General features: G+C 45.6%; 1 protein-coding gene across 6 annotated transcripts in view; it reads left to right on the forward strand.

The window, feature by feature from the left end:
• Positions 1–26,161, forward strand: part of auts2a (activator of transcription and developmental regulator AUTS2 a) — a 310,820-nt gene that overhangs the window by 93,429 nt on the left and 191,230 nt on the right. The gene's annotated exons all lie outside the window — the stretch shown is intronic.

Raw genomic sequence — 26,161 nt, forward strand, 5'->3', positions numbered from 1 at the left:
TGCTGGAGCTGGGTGAGGAGCTGTCCTCTCGCTGTCCTGGGTCTGCCCCCAGTCTGCCCCGGGTCTTTCCTCCATCTGTCCTGCATCTGTGCCGTCTACCTCCTGGGCCTGTCCTGGGTCTGTCCTCCTCCTGTCCCAGGTGTGACCGGGGTTTGTCCTCCCTCTGTTCCTCCCTTTTTAGCGTAGCGGAGGGGAACTGAGGTGCCCCTTGAGCTGTCCCATTGTTTGCCTGACAGGAGAGTCCTCTATCTCTGTGCAGTCATAGCTGTCACCTGGAGTCTTGCAGCCCCTCTCTCACCCTGCAGTCTACCCAACGCAGATATGGTGCATCTTACACAACCTCCCCCGGCCCTCATCTCTAATTCAGAGCCTGCGAGCTGTAAGCCGCAGGTGCGAACATCGAGAGGTCAGGTGTCATAAAAAAAGGCCGGAGCGAGGCGGGCACGAACAGGACAACAACAGCAAAAAAACACAACAATGACCAAGTGTATGACCAGTGTACTGACACGGCTTTGTCCCAGCGCCGGGCATTGAGCAGATGGCAGAGTGCTCGCTGCCTGGCAGATTCTTGTTTAAGCTGCGGACAGTAATCAGTGCCCAGCCTCCAGTGCTCTCCAGATCACCTTCAACGTGTCTCAGTGCTTTGACCACCTCGAACAGTGCAAACCGTAGGAGTAGTGTAGAATCAGCATAGTGGTTAGTGGAAAAAATGAACCAGAGAAGGCTCCCTCGGTGAAGGCAAGCGACAGGCTCAGTATGAGAAACAGGAGTCTGTCACCCTAACCTGTGCATTTGATCAGGGAAGCCGCTCGGGTGTTAGTGGTGAAATACACGCAGTTGCGTGTATCCCTTGCAGTTCTTTTTCCATCGCCGCTGAAACCAGATGGGGAATCGGTGTGACTCATACTCATTAGTGCATCCTTAATCATAGCGGAATTTTTCTCTGCCTGTTATTGTCTGAGCATGTTTTCTTGTATGATTTTACAGTTATTATGTTGTCTAGTTTTATTTGTAATGTGAAAATGCGCCAATTTACTGCAGTTCTTCGTTTTTGGACGTTTTTTCATTTCCTCAGATGCGCTTACATCACCCAGCTACCGGGACATTTTGGTCTGGTGGCTTTGTGAAATCCTGTCTGAAACTCTGTATACCCCTTACTGTTTGGTTGCCTCACCTCTCCAGTTTCAGCCAGGAGTTTCACTTTCCCCCCCCTTGTCTGACACACACGAGGCAGAGCTTACCTTCACCCCGATATGTCGCGCTGCAGGGCCTGGCCTTTTTTCAGCTCTGGTGACAGGTGATTTAAGTTTTAATGCGGCCTGATATAGAACCCTTGTCCCCCCCTCCATCTACCCCCTTCAGCCTGTATCTGCTGTGACAGCTTGGAGAAGTGTCGGCGGGGTGTGTATGGTGTTACCCTGTGAAAACCGAGAATGAAGCCCAAGTGGAGCGCACTGTCACTCTGCCTGCTGTGCTGAGAGACTGCAGTATCACTGCTCCCTTCCAACCACCCCATGTGTCTGGGTATTTCGCAGGTCACAACCCCAGGGGCCCTCCCACATTTCCAACTGTGTCTAAGCATCCTGCTGAGGTGCAGTTTCAGAGTTTCTGAAGCTGAGCGTTTCCACAGAGCCCCAAACAAGAGTTGCACCTTGTCCTTCTGCCTGTTTTGGTGACCAGTTAAAATGATGGAAACCCTTAGAAATTTGTACCTGTGGCCCGCTGTGACACAGGGCTGTTCAAATTGGAGAAAGTTTGGGAGAATTAAGTGTTGCCACTCAGAAGTGACTGTTACAGGGACTGTATTCATTTTCTCTTTTTCCAATCCGCCATCTTGTCTTGGACCAGCAAAGCGGATCATTCTGTTAAATGGCGCTGTGATTTCTTATAGGACACAGGGGTGCCTGCACATTCAGGCACCCTTGTGACCAGAGTCAGTATGGCTAATGTGAGAGATTGTATGTGCAATAAGATTATGTGCTAAGGTACCATGACAACCAGGCTACAGCTCCATTCTTTTTGAGGGAAAATGTTAAATAGAAGTAATATGCTGACAAGGTAATGTTTAACTCACCTTCTCTATATATATACTGAAAAAAATTAGGGCAAAAAAAATTATTTTACAGCTAAGAGAATTGGGAAATGACAGGTGAGATGAAAAAATAATGCAATGCTGTAATAAGAGAAATTTAAATGATGCTGTGAAAGTAAATTGGATCAAAGATATCCATGATGTCATCATGCAGTTTGTCTTCCCCAAGGCCCCTGACAGTCGTTGAGAAGCTGACGCATTTGAATGATTACAGTTGGCAGAAACCAGCATTTCCTTACCTTGGTATGAATTGTTTCCTTGGGCCACAGCCTTCTGCTGTCCATCTCGTGCATGATTTCGCAATCCAGGAGCAGCCAATATTAATAAAATCTTCGGTGCTCCATCGTACGCCCACCCTCCACCCCCCACAGCCAGCACCACGATTTGCATGAAAATTGATTTCGTTCTTGTGGCGTCCCTAAAGGATGGCATGATGAGTGGCAGGGTGGGGGGCGGTGTGCTGCCACCGCACCACCTCCCCCCCACCCCCGCCCATGCCGAGGTTTGATTGACAGAATGGCTCTCAGTGCTATGTAAAAAGGAAGTGACCTTAAACTGCGGGTTCAGCACCGGCGCTTTGACAGAGGGCCGTTTCATTTCCCCGGCTTTGACGTGAGCTGTTGAGATAAGCACGCTCCAGTTCACCTCTTGGCTGGGGAGACCGGGCTGGGGAAGTGGGAATTACCCCCTGCCGCGTCGGCAGCTGCCCCACAGTGGAGCCGCGCAAACATGCTGTCCCCTGCATACATAACTCCACCCCCCCCCACCTTCCTGAAAAGGAAGATCACTTTTTTATATGGACTTCTATTCTTGAACTTGGTGTGTACTGTCCGTACCTTTTTGAAATGCAAAATTAATGACTGTTGGATACTTTGTTTAAACCCGCAGCAGTTTCATTACATGTAAAGGTGTGGTTTCGTAATGACGAGCTGTGAAGGGAATTGTTTAAAATAAGATGAGGCGCCGTTAGCTTTTAATCCGTCTTTTAGCTTTGGCTGCACGCGGGGGCGATTGCTGCCACACAGGTTTAGCCGGCCAGGTGCCGGCGCACTCAGGAGGTGAGCACTGGCGATACTCACGCTGTGATAATTCAATTTACAAAGGGCCATTTGTGCGCCAGGACATCGTGAGCCTTCGATTCCGTGTTAATCCTTTCCATTTTAACATCCAGATGGCGGCTTTTAAACAAAAATGGACTTGGAATGGTAATGAGAGAGCATTATGTTAAGTTATGATTTTTTTTTATTTTTTATTGGAGGAGATTATAACTGACTCAATTTTTTTTTTCACACCACCCTGGGTACTGTGGAGACACTTGTAACATCTTCCTCCCGTCATAATCGCTTCCACGGACGTGATCATTGAAAAGAAAATAGCAAAGCGCAGTTACCTGAAAACACTTTGACTGAATTTAGCAATAACATAGGTAATTAGCTCCCTGCCCCCCCAACTCCCTGTTCTTACAATACTAAGACACCTGCTGTTCTGGCTAAATGGTGAAAAGAGTCTGAGTTCTCTGAAGAGAGAGATATTATATAATGGAAATGGCAACCGCTGAGTGGGAGTGGGCAAGACCCGGCGGGCGGTCTCCCCAGCACGTCTCCCTCTTTGAAGAGAAGCCGTGCCTCTTCTCGCCCTTTGTTGTCTGCGCTGTTCGGAGGCGTACTGTACACAGAAATCGCACACAGAGAGCTGCACTGATCAGGAAACAATATCTGCCCGCTCCTGGAAACGGAAGATAAGAGCATCTTGTGTTACAGGCGGGCAGACCATAGCTGCTGGCATCTGCAACTTCAGTCTTCTCGTTGTCATGAGCTGCACAAACCATCACCAACACCCCCCCCCCCACCAGTTTGTGTTCTAAACAGCATTTTAACAGCTCACCACAATTTGGTGATATTTTCCTACCCTACTGAGAATGAACACAAGGGCCTGCTTATTGCAGAGACAACAGGAACAAAAAAAGCCCCATGCATGGAAGTTATCTGGTTGGCACGATGTGAGCCTTTTGGCCGAAAAACGTTTTGGATTTTTTTCCCCTGCTCTACTCTTGGCAGAATTTAATGAGAGTTTATTGGAGGTCTTTAGCTGAAGCCAGTTTAATTTATTTATGCTTAAAGCTGAAGTGGTAAGAAGCTTACAGAGCTTCTGACCCTGGCTACAGACAAGCACACCGCTTTACAAAATGTGCTTTAGACGCATTTCAATTCTTGAACAGTGTTCTGCGGCATTTCAGGGGATTACTGACAAATCCAAAACTCCAGATGCTAAAAGGCCGCGTGCGGAGAGAAAACGGTGTATGTCCCGACAAAACATCTGTGAAACAAAGACCCACGATGCACCCCTGAAGATAATAGAGAGACACGGCTCAGAGAAGGGAAAATGCTTACCTGAGTTCTTAGGCGCTTACATACTGGCTATTCGTCCATTTTTATTCACATTTTTTTTCTTTTTTTGCAAGTGATGCAAAGGTTTCCAGCTGACAGATCTTGAAAGCTGAGCTGTGAATGTGTGAGAGCGGTTGTCACCACTTGGAGTCGTTTTCTATCAAAGCCTATTTCTGTCAGCATAGTCTTACCAGAGCCCACACCTACAGCAGTTAAGAGATAAAACATGCACAACTGCAAGACCTTTGGGTTCTTTTCGCCATTAACGGCTGGAGTCTCTCTAGCCATTGCTTTATACTCTCTCTTTTATTTCTGGGGTTATTTAGAGCTGATTTTGAACATGTTGTAGTCAATGTGACCTATTAGGGGATGAGAAGGTGCTATACCGCCGCTGCTTTCATATGATGGTCCAAGGTGCACTGACAGCTGGGTGTAGCAGCTTTTTGGGAATATTTCTGCTGTACTAGGAAAACAGTCCTGGCACAAGGTGATGACTGGAGAAGTATAGCGCATACATTGTTTTCCTTTGGGTAATATTTTTTTTTTTCCTCATTATTAGTTTTTTGACAGTGAGGTGGCTGGCTAATGCGCCTAGTTAGCTCAGTACTTCTGTAAATCTATAAGGATTTCATCAGTGATTTAAACAAATTTGTCATCACTTAATTTTGAATTTATTAGCTTTGTCATTTTATGCGAGTTGTGTCGTGGTTGGTCATTACTGATTTGATTTTCTTTACAAAAATATCATCTGGAATGCAGAGACATAGACTAGAAGTCATATCTTAAGACCTCCATCGCACTTCAGTGTAGAGCACGATTTCATTATCAGTATCTTCTTATGTCCTCAGAAGTCTGACAAAGGCTACACTTAGGCATAACAGCTAAAACAGGCAGACGGTTTTACTTTGTTCTTGTCCATTACATAAAGACATGTCAACAACGAGTGCTTTGGAATTTGAGACATATTTGTGCTTTTTTAAGAAAAAAGCTTCACAGGTTTCCCACCTGTGGTAAATTAATTAATGTCCAGTCGTTTTTTTTTTTCCGAAGAGTGCCATCATGGTGTTTACTGTGGACGATAGAAACACTCCTAATGCATTACTCATTTTGTTCCCTTAGTGTCACTTCCTACAGCCCTTACTGTCTGTGTTGCCTTCTTAGGGAGGGATAACTATTGAGGAATAACACCCTGGATTTGAAACGGCAGCTTTCTAAATGAAGGTGCTTTGAAAGGAGAGACCCTTTGAGGTATCGCTTTCCGTTTGTGACGTCTGTGTTAATGTGCCATATTGTAAACACGGCCGCCGCGCCTGCAGCACAGTGCCAGCTCTCTCCCTCTGCGGCCGCTGGTCTGATTCTGGATCAGTGAGCAATGGCGGCGTAATGAGCGTGTGGGCTCAGCTACCACCAGGGGAGGGACAGAGAGTGAGTCAGACTGTTCTGGGTTCAGCCAACCTGAAACAACCCTCACAGCCTTCCGTAGTCTCTGTTCAACCGATTTTACATTTAGTTTTTTTTTTTTTTCCACTGTGCACTGAACCCATTCACTGTCAAAAGTAGTATAAATATTTTACACTGGGTTTCATTTATTCATGAAGCCAGATAGGACTCTGTTTGTACCCTTGTGTCTGTGGGACAATGCTTTCATTCAGCCCTGTGCACCCGGTGAGATACGGTTTTCACACAAACTCGATATTAAACATTTTTGTGCCCGCCGCAATTACAGCCGGTGCTAGCAGCTGCAATGAGCACCGTACAGCTTTTTTCAAGTGAGTGAGTGAGTGAGTGAGTGAGTGTGTGTGTGTGTGTGTGTGTGTGTGTGTGTGTATGTGTGTGTTGGGGGGGGGGGGGGGGGGCAGCACTCATTATCATGAAATTCCCATCGGAATGCAGAGGCCATCGGCGAGAAGCCGGCTTCTCGCACGGAGCTGGGCTCCGGTTTCCCCTGGATGACTGGTCACTTGGATGGTTCCCATAGTTTTGGTGGCTTCTGACCCGCTGAGGGCCAGCCCCATACCTGCCCATTCAATGAGGCCTCTGTTATCAGGGCTGCAAACACAGGGTCACCTATTACGTTCTGGCAGGGAATCAGAGCTGTGGGTATGCCTGAGATTGTGTGGCAGCGGATCACATGCTCCGTCTTGGGGAGAGGGGGCGAGATTGGGACGGTGGGGGGGGGGGGGGGGGGGGGGTTTGACAGGGGGACAATCGTTTTTTGTTTGAATTAAAGCTTGTATAATTGTCTGGCAAAGTGAGGCTTTGGTGGAATTGTCTTAAGAACAATCCCTCGCTTTTTTTCCGCCCTCGGATGAGGCTTGGCAGGGAAGCGGCGGGCTTTGCGTTCACACGCACTCTGAGGGGGCGCTTGCAGTTAGTGAGGAGACGGACTGAGCTTTGTGGAGAGGGGCCGTTCAAATCGGCTGCGGCCCTAACAGACAGAGCGCGTTCCTAAGCGTTTCTCATGATTCATTGTACCCTGAATGATGGCCTCAGCACTGAAGCAATACAATATGATTTTTTTTGGGGGGGGGGGGTGGGGGGTCATACAGGGGTACACAGCTCTAAACTTTCCTCAAAGTACAAGAGTGGAAAAAAACACATATATCAAAGAGAGTGAGCCATCTGTCAGTGCGAGAGGAAACAGCTGGTGGAGAAGCTGCAAGATGTCAGAACATAGACTGACAAGATGGGAAATGACAGGAAACAGCTTTCCTCTCTTTTTTCGGAGCAGAGGAAACGGACCATCCGTGTTGTGATGTCTCGCAATATCCAGATGCTGCCCCGCGCTCACATTTGCATGTTTTTGTTGATGCTACTGTGCATCTGAAACGGTCCCTGTAGCACACAGAAGGAAGAACAATCTGCAGTGGTGTTTACTTTTTTTTTTTTTTTACCCCCCATCCCCACAAAGTGAACTGCTTCCAAGTCCTTTAATTGTGCAGATGTCTGGATATTTTTCGTGTTCCGTTCTGTTTCGGCGGCCCGCATTTGCCGTTGTTTGCACCTTTCCTCTCTGAGCAGACCAACAGCGTGTCTTCCCCCCGCTTGACGGCAAACCAAATTACAGCAATTTTGTTTGTTCAGAGTTCAGACCTGCTTTCAGCCCCCCTGACACTCTGACACGCTCTCCCAATTACTCCACTCAAATAATTGACCACAGCCCCGAAGGGCTGCCCAACATGGACTGATATTAATAGAAGTTTACCATCTGCTGGGATTCAGGGTTCGCTTCTCATTTTTGTTATTAGCAGTGAATCAAAAGCCATCGGCTTAATGTTGGTTGATCTGAAGGACCAAAAGCAATAAATGGATCTCATTATATCTGCTACTTAGTTTAGTCATTTTTACCGGAAATATTTTAATTAGTTTAAATCTCTTCCGACCCTGTTGAAGCACATATTCTTCAATAATGCTTCATAATATTACAGTAGACATTTTTTTGTACCCAAGTTATGCTAATTGTGCACAGTGCATTCCTAGGACATTCAGTTAGTCTCTGAGGACTTCTCACAGATCTCAGACAGAAAACCAAGTCTCTTGTTCTCAACCAGACAGCAATGCTTAAGGGCCTGGCCACATTCATCAAGCACATTTTTGGGTGGCTTAAAAACTGGTTTTCCATGACACAGAGATGCTGGCGCTCCCCGTATGTCCACTGTGTAACTTTGCACCGCCTCTAATTACTTAATCCCTTAAATATGTTACTCCTGTTCTCTAACGTCACAAGGGAGAGCTGCTAATACACAATGATTATGGTCACTTGAAACCAGAGTAAAAAGCTTTTTTTTCCTCTCTCTCTCTGTGCATGATGGGAGGGAGAGGAGTGATGGCTATGTCTCCAGTGAAAGGTCACCTCGTGGCTCTAGCAGATGAGGGAACGGGAGAAGCTGTCATTTCAGCAGTCTCTCGGCAACAGGGATTGACAGCCAGCCTCTGACGGAAGCATGGAACAGGGACTTGACAAGGCAGACCTGTCACTTTCCGGGCCCTGGCTGTCCGTCTCCCTTTGTGCTTGGGTGAGACGATGGGAGGAGGCAAGGGAAAGATGGAGAGAAGGAGGGAGAGAGAGAGAGAGAGAGAGAGAGAGAGAGAGAGAGAGCTTATGTGTGTGCATATGGGCATGCGTGCTTGACTGAATGTTCATGCAAGCATACACAAGTGTCTGAGTGTGTGTGTGTGTGTGTGTGTGGGGATGTGTGTTTAAGGGGAAGTTTACTGTAGTTCATCCACATGGGTGGTGTAATGTCATCCTGGCTCATAGTGTAAAAGAAACTTCAGGAATAATCATGCCATGGAGGATTTGACATACTCTTGCAACATGGCTGTAGGTGCAGCATTGCAGATATTTCTCCATTTTACAAGTTTTTATTGAAAGGAACAGACCCATTCATATCTCTGGGGGAGAAAGGGAGAGGCAAGTGCCGGATGCGATGAGAGCGTCCTCCATCTATGAGCTCAGTGACATAATCTCCCCAGCGCTGTGTCTCAGATTGCAGCCACGTATCCATTATTCAGCACATCCCCGGGATTAGACCTGAGAAGTACAAAAATAAAACAAGGTTAAGAGTTTTGATTAAATGCGTCTCTGCAGATCAGAGGCAGAGGAGCGGGTGTCAGACTTTATCTGTACCGCATGTTTTATTAATTGTGAATGTGCCCAGACCAGAAACTCTGAATAATTACTTATGCGTGTACAGAAAAAAAAAACTGTATTTACATGTACTTATCCATAATACATGGCCGGGGCAGCAAAGTGCTGGTGACCCTCTGCCTGCGGGCGCTTGCGCTCTGTGGATGTTGCTTAATTTCCATCTGGGCTACAGGCCCTGCTTTTCCTTAAAGAGGAACGGGGAGTGTGAGGTGGGAGAGGTGCGTGATTAACAGCAAAGATCCAGCTGTGCCTGTAAATGGACTGCGCAGAGCGGGATCTACCCGGAGGGTGTGCAAATGCAGATCCAGGTGTGTGCAAATGAGTGTTTGACACCCCCAAAGACTGATTCTGCTTCTCGGCAAGGCCTGCTCCTGTGTGTGTGTGTGTGTGTGTGTGTGTGTGTGTGTGTTGGCTTTATTCCTGACCACACTAAAGCCACGCCCTCACCATTGTAGGTTAGCTGTACCTAAGGCGGCGTTGAAGGAGGTGTTTGCTGGATATTACTTTGGCCAGCCCCAGGTGTACAGCAGTGGTAGGTTCAGACTAAGCCCAGGAGGGTCAGGAAGAAGAAGGTGTATTTATCCTGTGCAACTCCCTAGCCAGAAAATGTTTTAACAATACTCACTCCTAGCTCAGTAGCAAGGAATTATTCATATATTATTGATAGCTCATACTAGAAAAGGAATAGATGTTTACCTCCTCTGTTGGTGTACACCAACTTTGCTGTGATGTAATGTCTTTAATAACTGCACTGTATTTGCTGAGGCATTTTAGTGCCAAAAAGCACAAGCAGGATTTACACCTCAAACATTAGTTACTAGTGTTCATAAGTGACCTGCCTCATTTATTCACGAACACACTGGGAATGCTTGCTTTGATTCATTTAATGTTCACATTTTATATGGCACCTAAGATCAGTTATGAAAGTAACCAATCCATTTTTTCCTTCCCCAAGCTCTGAATGATACTCTAGCTCTGTGTGAATAAGGCTTTGATGCCATACAATGCCCCTGAAAATGATCCTCCTACCTCCATATCAGTTTCTTTTATTTGTAGTTATAATTTTAAATAATAACTTTTTCTTTATTCTTTCTTTATTCTTATGGTGTTAACCCATTGCTGGAAATACCAAAAGTATTGTACAAGCAATTGAAAACTTTTTAACATTTGCCTGATTTCCAAAGTCAAGGATAAGGGTGCATTTTAGTAGAACTCAGTTCAAGTGCGTTCCTGTGCAACTGTGTTGATTTTGCCATTGTATTGCCTGAAAGTTGATCTGAATGTGTTGTTCACTTCCATAACATAGCAGATCATTGGAGGCATGCAAAAGGCAAGCCAAGTAGAATTTTTTTTTTACTGTTTTACTTGTCACTGTTTATGTCTGAATGTTGAATATAAAACATTTATATTTCAATATACAGTATATGGCGCTAGTAACCACAGATCCGTGTGATGTCTGTTCATGTGGCAATGTTAGATGCACTTTTCTGCTTTGATGGTTGCTGTAGATAATACAGTTTGTAGAGTTACAAAAGGTAAATGCAAATTCGTGCGTGCGTGCGTGCGTGCGTGCGTGCGTGCGCACTTGTCATCAGCACTTGCAAACAGAAACATCACCTCCATGTGATTACATAGTCTCTGCCCGTGGAGGGCTGCTGACCCTGGGGACCCAGTATTGATCATTACCTGTCCTCAGTGCTCCAGGCCACAGCCCAGGTTTCGCAGACTAATGAAGGCATGCTTGTAATTTGTCCATCGCGGGTAGATGCACCACCTCGTAGGACGGGGCAGGCTGCATTGTGCTTGTGGCATGGAAATGAGCCCGGCTGGTAATTGGAATTGATTCACTTACAACTAAATTAATCACAGGGCTTAATCACTGTTACCTTTCCGCAGTGGAGGACCCGATCCTCCGACGTGCTCCTCCTGTTCTTTACATATGTATCTGTTTAACGGCGATCTAATGAAGTGCACGCTCAGGGGCTACATTCGTAAAGGGGCGACACATTTGTCTGAGGGTAAATGAGCTGGAATTCGGTAAGAGCCGGAAGCGGAAAATCCATAAAATGGAGGAGAGATGCGCGGGAGCCTTGTGGCTTCGCTTTATGGAGGAGCGGCTCTGGCTCTCATCAGATTTCACCTCGTTTGTACTGTGACAAATGTATCACCCCCTTGTGAATACACTCATTAACTGTTAATTGTCAAATTGTTGTAACTTGATAATGTAGATGGGGTTCAGAGTAAGTCTTTCGAATGTTGTTTACCTGGAATATACTGATACTGTTGGGCTTCCACCTTGGTCAGATACAATTTGCAAAGCGGTCTTGTTGATCGTAACATGCCTTTGCTAAAATAATTTTGAGACTCAGGTCCATTTACCACGTTGGGTGTGATCTGACACCCATCAACACAAATCTGGAGGGGGTCACAGTTCCACCATAATGGCAGTGTGCTCTATCATTGACATTGTATTGAAAAAAAATTCAAGCTACCTGTGAGTTTGTGTTTATGGCCTATTAGTAAAGATGTGTAAGAATAAAATACAGCAGTTGCTTAAAATTTGTTATTCAGAACACAGGACAGAGTGGTTACAGTGCATTTAAGTCTGAGAGTCTCCAGTAAGTGCACGTGTGTGTGTGTGTGTGTGTTTGTAGTTGTGTGTGTGTGTGTGTGTGTGTGTGAGTGAATGTGTGTGTGTGTGTGTGTGAGAGTGAATGTGTGTGTGTGTGGTTGTGTGTGGTTGTGTGTGTAAGAGAGAGATAGAGAGAAACAGACAAAAACGGAGAGAAAGTATTGAGGAGAAAGAAAGATGAAAGGAATAGTTTGCGCTCTCACTCGCTCTGAAATGCTCGAGCAGTGTACGTGTGTATGTGCTCCCTATTATATGTGCTCAAACGATGCAGAAGGAAACAAAAGAGGCAAATTTGCCGGGGCTTGACTGAAGTCATTATGTTGCGCGGGAGCTCCCGGTATAATAGGGCTTTCCTTGGGGATTCATTTTTAAAAGTGTTGCTGCTGTTCTGTTTTTAATAACAATTATCTAAAATCGGTGCAATTAGCCTGCAGCTACAGAGAGATGGAGACGGGGAGAGAAGGCGCAGATTCACTGAACCCAGGGATGTTAACATTGCATTCGCAAGGAGTGTTCAAGGAGTCCTTTATGTTCATCAATAATTTAAATGAACATTAAATTGATCCATTTTTTTATGTGTTCAGAATGATTTGTTGAGCTAACACCTAATAGAGTCTCGACAGACAGCTAAGGCTGTCTGAGGTAACCTCGTACACATCGTTCTATCTCAGGACTCCTTCCCAAACCAAGTACTAGTGTGAAAAATCCAAGAGCTTCAAAATTCAGAGTAGAGATGTTGAACAAGTGTTGTTAACGCAGGTGCTGATCCCAGTGGTGTCTTCATTTTGTGCTCTGGTAGGTAGTCTGAAGGCTTTGATGAACCAAAGGCTCAAACTGAATTGCTCAGTGCGGAATGGGAAGGGGTGGTCGGGGGTTGTAAAGATCTGGGTTGGTGCTCTGCTGGTCGCCACCCACCATCACGTTAGCGCTAGGATCACGGCCTGCTTCCCGTGCGCTGTTCTTTCTCACCAGCACCTTGATCAGCCCCATATTTCTTCATGAGTCGGACAGCGCCACGGGCACACAGGTATACAGACACCCACACTCACCTGTTTGCTCTGGGCTCCCTGAACTGTTGACACACACTGGCGCACAATATTTATGCGAGCAAGCCGACCGTGTCATTTCCTGTTCAAATGGAGGGTGTGATTCGGTTATGGCTTTCAGTGGATTGGATTGTGTGTGCTCCAGTGAGGAACAGGGCCAGCATTGTTTGTGCCACTAAGCCAAGACCCTTTGTTCAAACCCAGGAAATTAGTGTAGGAGAAGATATTGCTGCTCAGTGAAATAATGCTTTCAGGCCATTTTTTAAAAGCTTGGTGAGGAAGAACTAATGCAATACAGTTCAGTATTTTTAGATCTAAGGAATGTGAATTTGACTGTTAGGGACCTTGAATGGATTGCAATTAGAAAACAAAGTTTTCTTTGTTGTTTTTAGTCCCAGTTCTGATTTACGCCACAGGCGCTGGAGTGTAAGGAAATAATCTCTGTACTGCAATTTAGAAATAATGGAATGTAATATCTGCAACAACAGTGTGAAAACAAATCCAACTGCATTCAACTCATTTTTTTAATGGCAGCAGAATAGATCACTATTCGCATACATGTTGTACAAGTAAAATACAGAGGGATCAAGCTAATTTTGATTAATGCTTCATTTGATTACACGCTGAAATCCCTCTTTGCAGAGGTCTTTTCGTGTTCCTGATGAATGGCTTTCTGGCAGGCTGTATGATGATGGTGCACAGGGTGTCTAATAATAGATAGCTAACAGAAGGTGTTTGCGTTTCAGGGCTTTTGGGAAAGGGGGAGTGTTTATGGGTGTACATGGAGAAGGAGGCCAGTCCGGGGCTCAGAGAGCTGGTGTTGCTAGATGATCACGGTGGCATGGGACATCCCCCTACTTAATTTCGTCGCCCCTCTCCTTATGATGACATGGTCATTGCTTCTCCTCTGAAGCGACAGAAGTTGATGACGTGGCTGGGCGCGGTGAAGGGAGCGTCCGGGGGCCCGGCGGTGAGGCGTCCTTGAAAATGACAGACTGCGTCACCGCCGAGGGCGAGGACACGTCACAGCGGCCTTCTGTGCTCCCGCCTCCCCATTTTCAGAGGGATATTTACGCCAAGAGGGACATCTGCCCGCTCTGACGCCGTGACGTACGTAGTGTGTTCATGTCCCTTCCTGCCCGGCCCCCCACCCTTCCCAGTGCCAGCAGCGGGAGGCACCGTGTCACTGGGGTGGGTGCAGGGGCAGATACGGGGGAAAACGACGCCGTCTCCGTCACCTCACTCTGCCGCCCCGGACCGTCTTGATGCCGCCTCCGGAGCCGGCGTCCCAAACGACGGGGAGCTCCATTTCAGGGCTTCGAGCACAGGCGCAGACAATGAATAATTCAATGCACGCCAGGTTTCAGAATTAAAAATAGAAAAGTCACTTTGCGCTCTTGAAAGGCCCGTGGGCCCAATCAAAGCTCTGCTGATGTACGCAGGACTGAGCAGGAAGTCCAGGATGAGGCCCGGCGAGGGCTTGCCCCTGTGCCGCCTGGTGACCTTTTCATTATTAATCCAAGCTGACTGTAAAACACAACACATCTAGCACAACACAGGAAGGGAAAGGGCTAACCACCAGCCCCCTGATATGTTACACTTCTGTTACCTCACAGCTCAAGCTCTTTGTGGTTTATGTGTCGTGCACAGCAAACACAACAATGATTCTGCCTCCAGCTCCTGATCCAGACGCCTGAGTGTTTCTTAAAGGCGGGGTCAGTCCTCTCAGCCGAGCTGCCCTCCCTGACCTCAGGATGAATGGCAGTGAGAGGGCCTCCGGTTAGCTCAGCCCTGATATCTCTCACCACACACACTGTAGTGCAGTGTCTGTCTCAGGCATGGCCCTCCAGGTCAGCTCTGGAGCTGCAGTGAGCATGCTCCGTGCACAGAGAGGTGAGCTGTTATTATGCTCGTATTGGAGCAACAGAGCAAGCCCCCCCTCCAAAAGGTATCATATCATGTTGGTAATTCATTTTGGTATTTTTGTAGTTGTAGGCATACAGTTTCTTTTTTTTTGTGACAGTTTCAGAAGCAAAATGCTGTCACACATTTTGCATGTAATTGATTGGAGCTGCATTTACATTGTGAGGATTTTTACATTTGGTCACAGGCAGTGAATGGGACTGTGAGAATTTTGTGTTATACCAGTGCAAAATCATTACGTAAACCCAAAGGAGCATTTGCTTAAGAAAAATATTGTGCATTTAGAGTAAAACCAGTCAAAATGCCAAACAGGCCCATGTCCAAACTGCTGTGGCCTGACTGAGCTCCGAGGCACTCTGCTCGAGTCTGAAATCCGGGTGACACCAGTATACCTGTCACAGCGTGCCGGGGGGGACCGCTTGCTCCTTCCCTCTCTTTGTGAAGAATTGTCATGTAGCACCATCTGCAGGTCAGCAGCAGCAAGGTAACAGCCTCTTCAGCTAGAGCTCTGTTCCGGGGCCCTGGAGCCGCTGACGGAGGGAGGGCTAGTGGAAGGAAGAGGAAGCGTTGCTCTCAGCAGCAGAGGGCCGTGGGGGCCGTAACTCCCACAGAGAAGGCCGCCATAAATCCACATTCAGCGGGGTGGGAGAATTTGTGCGCAGACATGAAAGACGCGGGCACCTTCAGAGTCTGCCAGGGCATTTGTTCCGGGGGTTTTTAATTATTTACACGCTCGCTTACGATTTTACTCGCAGGAATTCCCCCGTGAGATGTCTGCTTGGTTCTACCACCTTGGTCCCACAGCACTACATTCAGGCCTGTGTGTGTGTGCGTGCCTTTGTATGTATACACAGTGTAGACATATGTGTGTGTACGCATATCCTGACAACAATGAAGTAATTATAGGGCCGATAGAATAGCTGAGCCGAATGCTTAATGAACGATGCTCTTAATGCTCTGCCCACAGAGGCTTGTTGTCTTGTAGCTCTCTCTCTCTCTCTCTCTCTCTCTCTCTCTCTCTCTCTCTCTCTCTCTCTAGAGCTGACAGTAAGTAAAAAGCATCACTCCCCAGGTCCCCTGTCATTCCCTTCTTCTTGCAAAGTTTGCATCTCCTCCGTCTTTGTCTCCTTCTTCTTCTACTTGCACATTTGCGTGAGCGTAAACCTTGTTTGCTGCTCATCTGTATTCCGCGCACGTTTCCATAATTGGTAAAACAGTTGCTTTCATTTTCCTCCGGTGCGAAGGCCTCGCAGCTGAAGTTGTGTGTAGTGCTGGCATCAGCTATGCGTGGAAGTGTTCAATAATTGATGAAACTATTAAATAACATGCCTTGTAAATTTGCTTCCTCCTGTTGTTGCCTCAAAGTCAAACAGTGAGGGCTGTGTGTGCTCAAGAGCACTGATTTGGGTATTAGAGGGAGCGTAGGGTGGTTCTGTGTGACAGTGAGACCCAGGGGAAGTACTGTGTTTGGTCAGATGTACCAAGTACCAAGTGGCACTGATTGATGTGTGTTGGTACATTCAACTACACACATTGTTTGTCCAATAAAGGGTAGCTGACCTGTAGTGGTAGTTAAAGGCCACAGTCAAAGCAGAAGACGACACAGGCTGTCGTCACATGTCCTTCAGTGTCTGTACCACTTGTTCTACAGAAAAAAAAAACCCTTGCCTCTTTTCCATATCCTGTCTTTTCTGTCATTTAATGGAGTGCCAACGCATTAAATAGTTATATTTCAAGTATAACAGCTTTATGATACATTGCTAGAAACAGTATTTTCTACTAAATGGCAGTGGCATTGCATAAGGAATTAATGGTAAACAGATTGCAGGGTTGAATCCCACATGGGAAACTGCTGTTATACCCTTGAGCCAGGGTACTTAGCCTGAACTGCTTCAGTAAATATCAATCTATATGCATGGGTAGTATATGAAACACAAGTTGTATAAGGCCATCTGCCGAGCATGTAAACAGTGTCAGTGCACTCATAGGATTGTTTGGTCTGCCCCTTCAACGAAAATAACATCTCTCTTTGTGCTTCACAATTTAATGTTTTGTTGATTGAGATACTTGAGGGCCCGAAAAAAAAAAACAAACACCATAGGCGGAGTTATTTATTTAACAGTGTATAGCATTTGCGGACGCCATTAACCAGTTCAAGATAAAGGTTGCACAACGTTATCTTCCTGGGGCTCTTATCAGCAAATGCCCTCATAGATGTAAAGCGGGTGAGGGGATTAGAGGCGATAAGAGGCGGAGCAGTGTGTGTGACACACAGGTGAGTGTGTATGAACAAGCCTGCTTCCCAAACAACTGGTCATTTCTCCACTGATAGCAGGCGCTTGTGTTGGCGACAGAGCTAATCTTATCAAGCGGCCAGCCGGACAAGCTCTGGAGATGAAGGTTATCTTTTGTTTTTTCTGCTCATTAGCTGAAATGAGGAGTTATTACAAGATGCTGGCCCCCACACTCTGGATTTATGGCCACCCTATTGATTCAAGCTGAGAAATGTGTGCAGATTTGCCAGCAATAACACATTTGCGCTGATAAGGCCCCGTGATCTCTGGCTTACGGAGTGTTTGTTCAAGGCTCCTCTTAGAGACAGACGGCCAGTTCAGATGGATTAAAAACAGGAGGAAAACATTGACTCCCGGCAGTAATGGACACGTTTGAGATAAAAGGCTTATTGAGAATTTCATAATGAAAAACACATTTTTTTCCCCCTCCGCCTGGATTAAGGGTCTTATTTCGGTCTTATTATAGCATTTTATTTTTTGAGCACCGATTTGATTTGAAATTATTGTTCCTGGTGGCGATTTGTGTGTTATGAGACTGCTTGTGCATCTAGCCCTACCTAACTGCTTCCCTCCCACCACCCAGCACTGCGGAATTGTACAAAACAAAACAAAAAAAAAAAGTTATGAGTTGGAATGAGAAGAAACCAAAACTACAAAAAAACCTAATTTTCCCAAGCAAGTCAAAGCCACAGGCAAATCTCCAACCCAGTGGAGGCTGCCTTTAGATTGGTGTTTTATTCATTTGTGCTGTTTGAACAAATTGCTGTGCTGCAGGTTACAAAAATAATTTACATTGTCCCACCACCCCACCCCACACCCCGCACCCCACCAAAAAAATCCTCTCCTCCTATTTTCTTTAAAGTGCAGCACTAAGCAACCAAAGAGCAAGGGAGACAAATGATTCGATATCAGCTATGAATTTCTCAATAGCTCAGTGGGACGGCAGGAAGTGCGGTCACTGAGGGACGGGCTCTGAAACAGCCTCCATGCTGTGAGGGAGATAGCTTTCTCCATGACAATCCCCCAGGAAGCTACAGATTTGAAAATGAAAAGGGACATTGCCTTTGTGGATTCATCTTCACTTACATACCTCATCGTGCGTTCAGTCTGAAAAACACAATGGCTCGACAAATAAGCACTCTCAGGATTTAAGCTTTTCTCAATAAATTGCTAAAAATTCAGAATAGTGGGATTTTTTTTCCTGTGTGCATTCATCAAGCATCCTACGGTGTGTTATTTGATAAAGTATGGGTTTTATCTGAAGTTTTCATGTAAACAGTGTTTCATTTAATGGGCAACCTTGTCAACAACTGCATGCAATGTTACCTCCCTCAGAGTGGTTTTATGGACTGCTTCCTATATTATTTTATGAAAAAAAAAGAATTATTGAGGCCTTGCTAACAAAGAGAACTGTCTGTAGTGTATAGCTTTTGTGCTGGAGTGACCTTGCGTTTCAGTTTGAGAAGTGCTGTGTATTCAGAGCGGCGTACTGTAGCTCTGAACACCACCTATTCTCTGCTCCACCGCCTCACTCCCTGGCTGCAGGCGTCAGATCTGGAGACAGGCACCTTGAAAATACGCTGCAATCCTCCCAGTGCCGGTAGCTTTAAGGATGTCAGAACTTATCTGTTTTTTCCCTGCCTGCCGAGTTGGAAAGAAAAGTTAAAATACGAACAGCGCTCTTTTTTTTCCTTCTTATCCATTTTGAATTCCTGGTCCACTTGCTGAAGTCTTGCAGTCTCCTTGATTGCTTTCAGAACACTGAGAGGATAGTTAGGGTTACATAGGCAGCAAACCAGGCATGACATCTCACACCTGCACACACACACACACACACACACACACACGTATATATACGCATATGTGTGTGTGTGTGTATATATACCGTATATGTGTGTACATATACATACATATACACACATTTTTAATTTTTTTACACATGTAGGCAAAACTGCAGTTCATGTAGACAGGTGTGTCTTTTTTTTTTTTTGCAAGATGCTTTATTTAGGCTGTAATGTTTAAAGAGAGAGCTTTTTCCATACAATGTTTTTATTATTTATGTATGTATGGATTATTTATATCCAGAATCAGATTAGCCTGATTTGTCTGTCAGGAACATGGTTTTCTCTCCCCCACGCAGAGCGAAATGTTGCATCCAAACAAAGGATGGTGGGCTGTAGGAGGCACTTGCAGTAGGTGGAGCTCTTGTGTAGGATTTTGATGGAATGCGATTCACCTGCAGGCCCTGAGACAGCCCAGCCGCTGTTGTGCAGAGGCTGGAGAGTGGCTGTTGCCGAAGCTGCCTCCCCACGGTAAGGGGGCTGCGCGCACTCATGTACACGCATGTATTAATAACACAATTGAAGTTTAATTGACGGTGCTCGGCGCGCCACGCAACACGGCCAACTGTTTCCGTTTACACCGGAGCTGATTAAAAATAACAGGAGCGTTGGGGGCGCAGGGGTGGAGGAGTGGGGGCGGGCGGGGGTGGGGGGGGTAGTTTAGTCGTGCATTATTTACAGCGCGCAGCCGCGCGACGCATTTCTCCCTGGCTTGCCGACACCTCCACGCACGAGAGCAAACATAAATTTCTCCTCGCCACAATCTTCCGCAGGGCCCTCCATCTCTCCTGCCTGTCAGCATGCTTTTTCATTAGGCCTGTTGCTACAGGGGGGCTCGGCGCTGGCAGATTACAACTCGGCAGCCAGTCATTTTCGATTTATCTGAGCCAGTTTCTCCAGTCTGCTGAGCTTTTGCCCCGGCCAGCATCAATTCAGACACATTGCAATTCCTCAGACCCACTACCCTCCCCATCTTCCACTTTCGATCGGCAAGAAATTTAGCTCGCAGCCCTGAGACAAAAAAGAAATATTGTGGCAGGGGAAGCATTTAAGTTAGAAAAGGCAGCCAGGGCTGTATTATTACTTAGGCCTCTGTCACCGGTGATGACCCGAGAGAGTGGAGAATATCGATCGCTTGTCACTCAAGGCATTCAGCAGATTGCATTGACAAAGCTTGTTGGGCCTTTAATAGCAAGGTTAGCGGCCTTGGCTCTGGCCCAGGAGAAAACTCTAACTGTGCCCATTACATGGCGGCTTTTAACCATTCCCTGAGCCGAGAGAGCGCAGTGATAACAGCAAGGAAGTAATTTTACTCCCATAATTGCCTTCCTGTGGTTGACATTTGTAGCCCCAAGAGCAGCGAAAAGAGCCTTGTGGACCGGAGGAGGAGAAGGCCTGCATTGTCTGGCAGTACTTTGTGGCTATCGCTCTAACAAAGACGCGATAAGGGCAAAACAAAACAAGGGCAGAGGGAAGATGAAAAGGAACGAGAGTGTGATTTATGGATTGAAGGAAGTCCATCACATGCAGAAGGAAGTCTAGCCCAAAACAAAAACAATGTGAGGGCATTCTCTGTTAAGGTTGGTGGGGGTGGGGTGATAGGGTAACTCTCTTGCATGCCTTGCCAAACGCGCAAACAGTTCTGGAACACGTTATTTAAAACTCCCCATTTCAAACTCCCACAGTTCTCCACATAAATAAGGCTGTTAAGGGCTTAAATTGTCCCTTTTGTGCTTACTGGTGCAGAACTCCTTTTGTCAGGGAAATGTTATAACTCCCCTGTGAGTTATAATTTGGCCGGACACAGGTGGAGAGCTATTTCTGAAAATCTGCCTCACCAGGGGTAGTATCTGACAAATCGTGGATGGCAGGTAGCTATTTCCAGTATCCGTGTAAATCATAATGCCAGAATGGATGTTGTTGGGGCAGCATTTTCAGTCTTATGTTGGTTAGGTGTCTTTCTGGAATTCTGGTCATTCTTTGGGGACAGCTGGTGACATGTTTTTCTCACATGTTCATGTTCATTCAACTGCCCATGAAATTCCCGCCTAACTACCTGTTGCAGAATGGCAAAAATGAAACGCCCCATGAAAAGCATTTTCATTTTCTTAGCATGCAAGACTGTTGCATTCTAATCAGCAGGTCAGAAATGAGCTGGTCTCTAAATGATGAATGGCCACATTCAGGACTTCGGTAACAATGTGAACGCTTTTCTGCTACTGTTCCAAGGAACAATAGAGATGGAGGAGAGATACAGAAGCTCAGGCACTCAGTGGGGTGTGTAGATCAGGGCTTCTGTGTTTTCATGGACTGGAGGGGTGGACTGTTTTCTCCTGCCAAGTTCATTACTGATACATCACGCCTTCCCGCTGCTGCCAACGTGAGGCACATCTCTCAGGCTAGTTTACCTCCTGTGATCTGAGTTAAGGGACATTAAACGGCTGGTTTTTTTTTATTACTTAGGTTTTGATCCGTTTCTGAGATGGTGTTTTCCACAAGTTGGTATTGCGCTTTTCATGACAACTTAAAAACCTATCCTTGAATCCCTTTTATATATCTGAAGAATGCAGTTACTTGTGCATTATTTAAACCATCCTTCTTTGTGAAGACTCACAAAGAAGGGTGTTCTTCTCACAGCAGTCCAACACCTGATGTAATTCATCTCTGTCTTTTGAATAATGTATGGGGAGTGAATCAAATGCAATCGGAGCCAATTAACAATTTCCGCTTTTATAGAGTGGAACAGGTGCTTTGCTTTAGTGAAGTGCTCCTTATCGTGTTGTTTCGGTATTGCGTTTGACCCCCCTGGCGGAACCGTGGGGAAATTTTGACCAGTCGCAGTAAGCAGTGTTGGCCCTTGTTAGCACTCACGGAGTCAACAAATGGTATAGCGGCGATGTAGCTTATTTCAGCATGGCACATGGGCTGCAGCTCTCCATGGGGAGGTGTGAAGGTGGCACGTGGCTGCTTAATTCAGAGGATGCCCAGGTGACCGTTTGGAAAGCAGACGGACCGCCGTGCATTCTAAACTGCAGACCCCACACGAGAGGAGGACCTCCAGCGCGCCACCCTGCTTCACATCCTAAGAGTCTCTTCGCAGTTGAGTATCTCGCTTCCTTCCATCCACTCCCCTCCCCTTTATGACCGCAGAGAGAGCGACACAGTTTAAAACTCATTTACACTTGAGGGCATTTTAGTTTTTCATCACTACATTGTGAGTGGTTTGGTAACAGTTTATGCCACTTTCGGGTCGTTTGTGCACGGGGCGTGGCATGGAGCTTTTGCTCTGATGTAGTGGATTCTGTGGGAAACTTTGTCAAGTAGTATTACAGACACTAACATGTCTGCTTATTTATTTATACCATTATTGTGGTTTTCCAGGGCGATATAGTGTTGTAATTAACACAAATTCAGTTCATACAGCCAAGTATTTTCTGACTACATTGTTCAAAGTTGTAACAGCAGTGCCCCACCAGGCATTCCAACTGTCTGCCTTCATGTTCTCTAACTACAGTGCCATGCTGCCACCCTGCTAAAGACTGGTCCACAAGGTGCTGTGCTAACAGATTGGGTGAATTCAATCACCCCTCTCTGTGATGCTTGCTAGGTGAGCCTGTCACTTTAAAGAGCACTCTGAGATTCTGAAAGAAAGTACTTTCAGTAGTGTCAGTGGTTGTCAGGATGGCACTGCAAAAAAACAAAACGTATGGAAGTACCTGCCAATTAAATGAATAGTGTGACAAGGAAAAGTGTAAATTGTGATTATAATAAGATATGTGTATTTAACTGGAGTCTGAAATTAATTTTCATGTTTTCTGGGGAAAGATGGGGAAAATCCATTTTTGATGACAAACCATGTGGGAAGGTTTTTAGTCTGACGTCGAAATAAATGCCATGTCACTTGCAGAACTGGGTGTTATGTCCATCCAAATGGTGTCCTTTTTTGTCATGGAGTGACCCTGGGAATTTGTTAATTAGGAGCTTATGTAGGGCTGCTCGATTATGGCAAAAATCATCATCATGATTATTTTGGTCAATATTCTAATCACGATTATTTAACACGATTATTTAAAAATATAGCATAGCAACTATGAGAAGCTTAATAACACTAATGAAAACATAACGAACCATGTAACGTAACATGGCGCACTACATAGCATAAAAATGTGCGAAAGGGTTAACAGTGGATTTTCTTGAACTTTAAATATATGTATATGATATATGTGTATATCATGTTTAATTTCCATGTATATTATATGGAAAAAAAGTATTTGGCCACACCTGTTTTTCAGGGTTTGGGCTAGGCCCCTTATCTTCAGTGAAGGGCAATCTTAATGCTTCAGCATACCAACACATTTTGGACAATGCTATGCTTCCAACTTTGTGGCAACAATTTGGGGAAGGCCTTTTCCTATTCCAACATGACTGTGCCCCAGTGCACAAAGCAAGGACTATAAAGACATGGTTTGATGAGTTTGGTGTGGAAGAACTTGACTGGCCTACACAGAGCCCTGACCTCAACCCCATCGAGCACCTTTGGGATGAACTGGAACGAAGATTGCGAGCCAGGCCTTCTCATCCAGCATCAGTGCCTGACCTCATAAATGCTCTACAGAATGAATGGGTACAAATTCCCACAGAAACACTCCAAAATCTTGTGGAAAGCCTTCCAAGAAGAGTGGAAGCTGTTATAGCTGCAAAAGGGGGACCAACTCCATATTAAAGTATATGTAGTTGAATACAATGTCATTACAATGTAATGGTCAGGTGTCCAAATACTTTTGTCCATATAGTGTGTGTGTGTGTGTGTATATATATATATATATATATATATATATATATATATATATATATATATATATATATATATATATATATATATTATAAATACTCCCCCACAATAATAATTTTATCTTGATTATCTTGTTTTCATAATCGTTGGAAGCCAAAATCGTGAAAATAATTTCGATTAATCGCCCAGCCATAAGCTTATGGCACCAAGGAAAAGGTTATGTATGTTCAGTTACCTACATAAACAAAAGAAAGATAATTCTTTCTTTAACCATGTTAGTCCTGCACAGATAAAGACTGAGGCATGGTTTTGTATTGTACACATGCACATGTGTGAGGTGGTTAAATTAGGAAGTTTACAACAAGGATTAGCAACGAGAGAAACGTTAGACCGCCAGCTAGCCAGCCAACAGGGAACGAGTGAAAGCAGGTTTTTTTTTTCTTCTGGTCTCTCTAATCCCTACAGTACTGGGAGCCAAACATGGGTTGGGTGAAACACAGTCTCATTAGTTTGCACTTGGCCAGCCAAAACATGGCATTAGATGGCTGAAGATCCTGTTCCTGAGGGTCAGCTATACCTGCTGTAAAGGAGATCATCTTACGGCTGGCTTTCGCACAGCAAAAGACTCTTGGCTGGCTTGCTAAGGACTCAGGGCACCGAGAAAAGAACCCAACTAATGATTTCCAGGAGCTAATTACATCAGTGCAGGAGGCTATTTACAATGTGTGGGACAAACGTGTAAGGCTTTCATTTAAAGTTAGTTAATTGCTTGAAAAATACACATGATAGTGAAAGAAAAAAAATATTATGTTTGAATGAACGTGCTGGAGCTTTTCCTATTCCCTCTGAATCTGACCTTCAATACCCTTGTCCAAAAGCATTTTTATCCAAGCGCCTATTAGAAACCCTAATCCACTCTGGTCATACCGTAATGCAATTAATTTGGCTTCGGCGGTTGTTTAGGGGCTGCAAATTAGTGCAAATTGCGTGCATTTATTTGTGCTTCCTCTAAAAGGTTTGAGTGGAATCGCTTTAGATTAATCTCTATTAGACATTTAGCGGTTTATTTACTGCATTACATACAGATTGTGATTATCTCTGCTTCGGGGCCCGGGATAATGGTGCAGCGCTGACCTATTTAAATCCCCTCCCTTTAATCGCCAGCGCTGTCGCTCCGCCATTTGCAAGGTTCTCTTTGGCGGCGCGTTCCGCGAGGACCGTGGCGCGTCCTCCTCCCCTTTCGCCGCAGCGAAGCCTGCACTATTTCTGTAACATAAAAACCCTCCAACTGGAAGCATTTGTTTATCATATTACAGCTTCACATGAGCCGCGCACAAGGCTTGACCTGGTGTTAAGTGTCTGCGCTAAATTTCATTGCCTCCATATACTGGAAGTCCTGCCAATATACTGGCAGTGTATTCCTGGAGGAAAATAAATGGCAATAAAAAAGAGAAGTGATAGCCCTAGCGAGCAGAGAGGAGCGCGGTTTTATTGAGACAGGCCGGCTCTGGAGATGTGACTTGGCACGCCGTCTCCAGCTTAAGAGACCGCTACTGAAAGCTGATATTGGAATAACGACTCTGTGGCAGGGACATGGGAATAATGTAATTAATTGCACACAAATTTCTTTGATGAATAGTTATGTGGTGATAAGCATGAGGCAGAGCAGCTGAACGGGTTTCAGGTTTTTAATGCCTGCTCACAGCTGCAGCCGTGGAAGCGTTCCCGTTCCCGCTCTCGCCCCTTCTCCCGCGCTGTGCCACACCGTGCCTCACCGCTCTAATTGGTTGAGTTTTTTTGGGTTTCATCTCTCGCCCGCTGTGGGAGGTCCATGGCTGTGGGGGCGCTGTTGCAACTGCCATGCGGTACACAACCACAGTTTCAGAGAATCAGGCTTTTGGTTCACTCTATTTGCTCTGTTACCACCGCAGTTCTGTTCAATGTTAACTGTGGGACCTGGCCACATGCATCAATACACTACAAGCATTATATGACACGAGGCATGGTTCATTGTCAATATCGATCCAAAGCCACTGAGTAATCATAAATTTGTATTTTTTACATTTACATTTATGTGTTTAGCAGATGCTTTTATCCAAAGCCACGTAGAAAAGTGCATACAGTAATGACAGTATGACAGTTCCACAATGAGACAGTAGTTCTCAGCTGAGAGCAAAGTCAGAGTTTGAGGATGCAGTACTAGCTAATTTACACAACTACAGGGTATAGGGCAACTAACAAGATCCGATTTCAAAAACAGCTCAATGAGTGCCAAAGTAAAGGGGATAAGCAATTTTTAACAGCACTGATCCCAGATGGTTGTTTGTTAAATATATACACACATGTGTATCAGTACTGTGTTGTCTCCGTACATCCCTCCTCTTGGCCTGCATGTCCTCAAACTGCCAGCTCAGTTGAGGACACTCCAGTGGGTCCTACACAGACACGACTGTAACGCGCACGCAGGCAGCCGCAGAGTTGCATGGCAGGCCCTCCACAGCCT

Source organism: Megalops cyprinoides, chromosome 3, assembly GCF_013368585.1.
Source record: "Megalops cyprinoides isolate fMegCyp1 chromosome 3, fMegCyp1.pri, whole genome shotgun sequence".
NCBI lineage: Eukaryota > Metazoa > Chordata > Actinopteri > Elopiformes > Megalopidae > Megalops > Megalops cyprinoides.